Genomic DNA, 7192 nt, shown 5'->3' on the forward strand with positions numbered 1-7192 from the left:
ATTGTTTTGCTAAGGTGGTTTTGTTTGGAGGTTGTGTAAAGTTTGTTGTTTTGTTTTTTGTTGCTGTTAGGTTGTTTGTTTAGAGAATTGTGCTTAAAGGCGCTATTTGGTTTGTTGGGAAGTATGCAGTTTTTAAATTGAAACAAATGTGTTGATGTAATAGTAACACTATATACAAAATAAGCATCTTTTTAATGAAACATAATTACATATTTTTTTTAGATAACTGTAGATCACAGGTGTCAAAGTTGTGGCCCGGGGGCCAAATCTGGTCCCCTGGATACTTTTGTGTGGCTCAGGAAAGTAAATCATGAGTGCCGACTTTCTGTTTTAGGATCAAATTCAAATTAATAGTATAGATGTATATTAAATTTCCTGATTTTCCCCCTTTTAAATCAATAATTGTCATTTTTAATCCATTTTTCTGTGTTTTTAGTTCAAAAATCATTTTGTAAAATCTAAAAATATATTTTAAAAAAAGCTAAAATAATCATGGTTTTAAATCTATAAAAAACGGAATATTCAGGGCTTTTAATCCAGTTCTTTTAATCCATTTATTAAAAAAATATCTAAATATTATATCTAAAATGATCCAGCCCACTTGAAATCAAGTTAACGTTAAAGTGACCCGCGAACTAACCCGAATCTGACGCCGTTGCTTAGACTAATGAACAAAAAAATTGTAGTCCCAGCCTAAAAAGTGCATCTTATACTCCATAAAATGCATTCCATTTAAAAAGACATGTTTTTAATATAGAATTATATTTATTTATCCACCAGTAGTGGGTTTGGACTCATAAAAATCAAATTGCCCTAAAGTGTATTTATGTGTCTGCTTGATTAGTTACCGAATGAGGTGATGGGGTGGGGCACACGCCAAGCCCCGCCCCTCTCCCCCTCTCGGACAGACCCAGATGCCGGTTGGGGACACGTCCGGGTATCCCTCTATTGTATTATTCATCCTGCATGTCACATCCCATCTGAGGTGGTCAGCTGGACATGATGCAACAACACACGCAAATATACACACCCACACACCCACATACTGCGTAATCTTGAAAAAACGAGACGTTTGGGGGGCTCCAATGCGTCATTTTGCGGCTTTTGAAGTCTTATTAACTGCCAAGGCGGTGAACTGGGCTTCATTTGATTGACAGTTTGCGCGTGGGTATTAAAATGCATGTTTTTTCAAGAGACCGCGTTTCACCTCGGGGCAATGTATCTAATCTAACTCAAAATTGGGGGGGGTGTAGTCCACATGTGTTCAAGTGGCGGTCCGCGGGCCGAATTTGGCCCGCTGCATCATTTTGTGCGGTCCGAGAAAGTCAATCATGAGTGCTGACTTTGTGTTTTAGGATCAAATTAAAATGAGAATAGATGTACATTAAATATCCTGATTGCCCCCTTTTTAATCAATAATTGTCATTTTTTAATGATTTTTTTGTTTTTAGTCCCAAAAATCAGTTTTGTAAAATCTGAAAATATTTTTTTTAAAAAGCTCATAAAGATTGTTTTAGATCTATAAAAAAATATTCAGGGCTTTTAATCCATTTATAAAAAGTATAGATCTACATTAAATATCCTGATTTCCCCCTTTTTAATCAATAATTGTCATTTTTTTAATGATTTTTTTGTGTTTTTAGTCCCAAAAATCATTTTGTAAAATCTAAAAATATATATTTTTAAAAAAGCTCAAATAAATATTGTTTTAGATCTATAAAAAAAATAATATTCAGGGATTTTAATCCATTTATAAAAAAAGTATAGATGTATATTACATTTCCTGATTTTCCCCCTTTTTAGATCAAAAATTGTCATTTTTAATCTATTTTTCTGTGTTTTAGTTCAAAAATCCTTTTGTAATATCTAAAAATATATTTTAAAAAAGCTCAAATGAACATTGTTTTAGATTTATAAACAAACTGAATAGTCAAGGATTTTAATCCAGTTATTTCTATCCATTTATAAACATTAAAAATCTAAATAGCACGCGTCTCACCTCAGGCAATGTATCTAACCCGAGTTTTTTTAGCCCTCCACCCCCCCATTGGGCAACACATTTATATGTTTTATTAATGACAATGAACGGAAGTGTCGATTAAGCTAGCAAAGTGTGAGCATAACAAAGGGCTTTGTGTTGAAAAGAAAAGGATTCTTTTCAACAAAGCTCATAAATCAAAGTATGTCAGGCTCGTAAGGAATGGCCACCAACCAACATTAGTTGCGTATCAGCTGTTTTTTGTGGACTGAAGCTTTTGTGTTGTCAAAATAGGCTCCTCCCACTTGTTTTTGATCAAAAGGAACATTCGGGAAACTGGTTTTTGTTACAATAACGTGGAAATTTGACTCGTTGGGGTTCGAATCGGGAAGTAAAAGTAGTAGGGAAGTACTTTAGGAAATTGTTAGTGCTCCGGCACCCCCTTCCATGGTTTCAATTGAAGGGTAATGGTGTTATTGTGTTGGGAAATGGCGGTTTTATCAGTAAAAGTCGTAAAAAGGAGGAGTTGATTGTTGTGAAAAGACTTGTTTTTGGAAATGTATGCTAAGAATTGATTTTTGGGTGGAAAAGGGACATTTTGAAAGGTTTTTTTAAGGAAAATTGCTAGTTTTTTTGGCCCAAAATGTGTTCATGGATTTTGGCGTTGAATATGTTTAGTTGGGATTTTGAGCTAGCTCATTAAATATGTACTTTAAGGTAATACAGCTGGATTTTGTTGTGGATAAATCTTTTGGAGTTCCCCAAACATTTGGAGGCCAACCCATATCCAGATGTTGAATTTGAAACGTTACACTGGTGTATAAAACTATCCGCAAAAATCTATTTAAGATGTTTAAATGCGTTGTAAAAAATAATATTGTGCAGTGCAACAGTAGCTAGGAATTTAGTTCATTTGGTTTTACGATTTTGAGTTTGTTTTCCAATAAAAAAAAATAGCGAACGGTCATGTTTTGAATTTAGAGATGACGCAATAGAAATTATGAATTTGGATTCCCATTTTATTTTCCAATACAATTAGCTAACAGATTTTTTTTGACAGTACAGTAATCCCTCGATTATCGCAAATTCACTACTTTGCAATTTCGCTGAAGAATTAAAAAAATAAAATTAAAGTCCATAAAAAAGTGAAAATCCTGAAAAATTAAAAAATTAAAATGAAAAGTATAGATGTATATCAAATTTCCTGATTTTTTTCCCCTTTTAAATCAATAATTGTAATTTTTAAATCATTTTTTCTGTATTTTTAGTTCAAAAATCATTTCGTAAAATCTAAAGACTGTGTTTTAGGATCAAATTAAAATGAAGAGTATAAATGTATATTAAAAATTTCCTGATTTTTCCCATTTTAAATCAATAATTGTAATATTTTAATCATTTTTTTCTGTATTTTTAGTTCAAAAATCATTTCGTAAAATCAAAAAATATATTTAAAAAAAGCTAAAATAAACATTGTTTTAGATCTATAAAAAACGGAATATTCAGGGGTTTTAATCCAGTTCTTTTAATCCATTTATAAAAAAAAAAATCTAAATATTATATCTAAAATGTCCACATGAAATCAAGTTGACATTAAAGCGGCCCACGAACCTTTTACTACCTAAACCGCGATATTCGAGGGATTACTGTAGCTACGAATATACGTCTTGTTTTCCCAAAACATGGTTTGAACTTGGAAATTGTTGGTTGATCTTGTATTTTGTTTTTTTCCAGAACTGGATGGACCCTTCCATTCTTCTGGATAGATTTATGGCACAAACACACACATACGTATCCGTGTACTTTGGCTGACAAACACGTAAGTATCTTCAAGCATTTCACTCTACTGCTCATTTGTTTGCAATGCGTCACCGCCAAGACGACGGCGATCCCTTCCCGTTAGTCTGCAATTAGTTGGAGATTTTATTGATTGGTTTCCTCTTTGCCTCGTTGTTGTCGTAGAAAATATTAGAGGAATGCGATACTTGGAGTCGATTCGCTCACGGCTATGTCAGTTTCAGTTTTTTTTGTTTCTCTAGTGTAGTTTGAAAACGAACACCATCACAGGTGTCAAAGTGGCGGCCCGCGGGCCAAATTTGGCCCGCCGCATCATTTTTTGTGGCCCGGGAAAGTAAATGATGAGTGCTGACTTTCTGTTTTAGGATCAAATTTAAATGAAGAGTATAGATGTATATTGAATTTCCTGATTTTCCCCCTTTTTAAATCAATAATTGTCATTTTTAATCAATTTTTTCAGTGTTTTTAGTTAAAAATAATTTTGTAAAATCTAAAAATATATTAAAGTCAAATGAAGATTATAGATGTATATTACATTTCCTGATTTTCCCCATTTTAAATCAATATTTCATTTCATATTTCATAATTTTTTATTAATTCTTCTGTTTTTAGTTCAAAAATCATTTTGTAAAATCTAAAAATATATTAAATTCAAATGAAGATTATAGATGTATATTACATTTCCTGATTTTCCCCATTTTAAATCACCAATTGTAATTTTTTAATCCATTTTCTTTTGTATTTTTAGTTAAAAAATCATTTTATAGTTTACAAAAGGATTTTTGAACTAAAAACACAAAAAAATGACAAAAAAATGACAATTATTGAATAAAAAGGGGGAAATCAGGAAATGTTATATACATCTATACTTTTCATTTTAATTTCATCCTAAAACAGAAAGTCGGCACTCCCGGGCCACACAAAATGATGCGGCGGGCCAAATTTGGCCCCTCGGCCACCACTTTGACACATGTGACATAGTCGTATATTGTCAGGTCTAGTTCTAATTGATGTGTTCAATGTGGCGTGGTTTTTGCAACTTCCTGCAAAGAAAAAAAGCGACCACCCCAAACTGAGGCGAGTACAGTTGAATTGGTGCTTTCGTGCTTGTGGTCATGGCAACACGTGTCCAAGACATATGCTTTTAATAATCCACTCCACTTCTATTTAAAAGTTAGACAAAACAAAAAAAAATGTATTGCACCAATGTCAATATACATTCACGGAATTGGCCTAGCTTGATTTGAAACTCATGTTTAAACGTAGAATTAAGCAGCCGCTACCAATTTTCAAGCCTCATTTTATGGAAGTGATTTGATTATAAGCAGGCAAATTTGGCAATCTTGTTAGCAGGCCTCTTTTATTCGGGGTATCAAATTTTATAGGACTTTTCTTTTCACTTTAGTTGTATTGGCGTATTGGTTGGTCACAATTATGCCAACTACTGAAAATACGGTAATTTCTGTTATGAGATTTAACGTCAATTCAATTTTATGTGGGCCGGACAGTTTTAGATATAATATTTAGATTTTTTTTTAATGAATTGATTAACATCCCTGAGTATTCAGTTTTTTTATAGATCTAAAACAATGTTTATTTTAGCTTTTTTTTAAATATATTTTTTGATTTTACAAAAGGATTTTTGAACTAAAAACAGAAAAAAATGATTAAAAAATGACAATTTTTGATCTAAAAGGAAGAAAATGAGGAAATTTAATATACAACTATACTTTTTTTTATAAAAATTGATTAAAAGAACTGGATTAAAAGCCCTGAATATTCAATTTTTTAATCGATCTAAAACAATCTTTATTTGAGCTTTTTAAAAATTATATTTTTAGATTATGATTTTTGGGACTAAAAACACAGAAAAATTGATTAAAAAATGACAATTATTGATTCAAAAGGAGCAAAATCAGGATATTTAATATACATCTATACTTCATTTGAATTTGATCCTAAAACAGAAAGTCAGCACTCATGATTGACTTTCCCGGACCACACAAAATGATGCGTCGGTCCAAATTCGGCCCGCGGACCACCACTTTAACACCATCCGACTACACACCCCCAATTTTGAATTTATTATTTTCACGCCAAATGTCATTTTCTTACTTTGTTGACCTCTTTCTCCAACTAAATCAACCTAGCCCCACCCCCAAATATTAGGAGACCTCCAATAATCTAGTTTGGCCAGAAGGTCCACATTGATCCATCCATCCAGCAGAAGCGTTACACCAAACCCCCCCCCTCCCCCCTGGGGATGTTGCATGCGGCCTCATCGAGGGGAGGCGTCTTTGTGTCCACGCCGGACTGGCGCGGGGGGGCAGCGGGTGGTCTCGAGCCAGCAGACACACGGCAAAATTTGGGTGTGCAAAGTCCGTTCCACTTCGCTGCATCCTTTTAACAAGAAGTCCAAACTAGGCTCCTCCCACCTCATACATGCACTAAATCCACCCCTCCCCTCCCAGGCTTGCAATATAGACAGATTGTTATGGCAGTTAGTGCCCCCCCCCCCCCCCCCCCCAAACTCATACCCTCTCCCCATCCTAATCTTTTTTTTTGTTTTGGCGGTCTCTGATGTTCTTTTGTGAGCGCCCAACGTTCAAAAGACGATTTATTCACGCTGGTTAATGGCGTTGTCGAAGAGTTGTGTTTGAAATCGCCCGCTTTGCATTACAATAAGAGCCATTGACCAACACCCCCTAGACTGCCAACTATACCCCCCCTCCTACCCAACCTACCCATCCAATTTTCTTTTCAAATTGGCATGTTTCATCTTCCGCATTGTCTTAAAGCACCGGGTGTCAAAGTGGCGGCTCGGGGGGCAAATTTGGTCCGCCACATCATTTTGTGTGGCCCGGGAAAGTAAATCATGAGTGCCGACTTTCTGTTTTAGGATCAAATTAAAATTAAGAGTATAGATGTATATTAGATTTATTGATTTTCCCCCTTTTAAATCAATAAGTAATTTTTTAATCAATTTTTCAGTGTTTTTAGTTCAAAAATCATTTTGTAAAATGTAAAAATATATTTAAAAAGCTAAAATAAACAATGTTTTAGATCTATAAAAAACTGAATATTCAGGGCTTTTAATCCAGTTCATTTAATCCGTTTATAAAAACTATATCTAAGTTATTTATATTACTAGTAAATTAAAATGACGAGAAAAGATATATATTACATTTCCTGAGTTTCCACCTTTTTAAATTAATAATTGTCATTTTTTAATAATTTTTTCTTTTTTTAGTTCAAAAATAATTTAGTAAAATCTAAAAATATATATAAAAAAGCTCAAATAAACAATGTTTTAGATCTATAAAAAAACGGAATATTCAGGGCTTTTAATCCAGTTCATTTAATCCATTTATAAAAACTATATCTAAGTTATTTATATTACTAGTAAATTAAAATGAAGAG

The sequence above is a fragment of the Stigmatopora nigra genome, chromosome 5, assembly GCF_051989575.1.
Source record: "Stigmatopora nigra isolate UIUO_SnigA chromosome 5, RoL_Snig_1.1, whole genome shotgun sequence".
Taxonomy (NCBI): Eukaryota; Metazoa; Chordata; class Actinopteri; order Syngnathiformes; family Syngnathidae; genus Stigmatopora; species Stigmatopora nigra.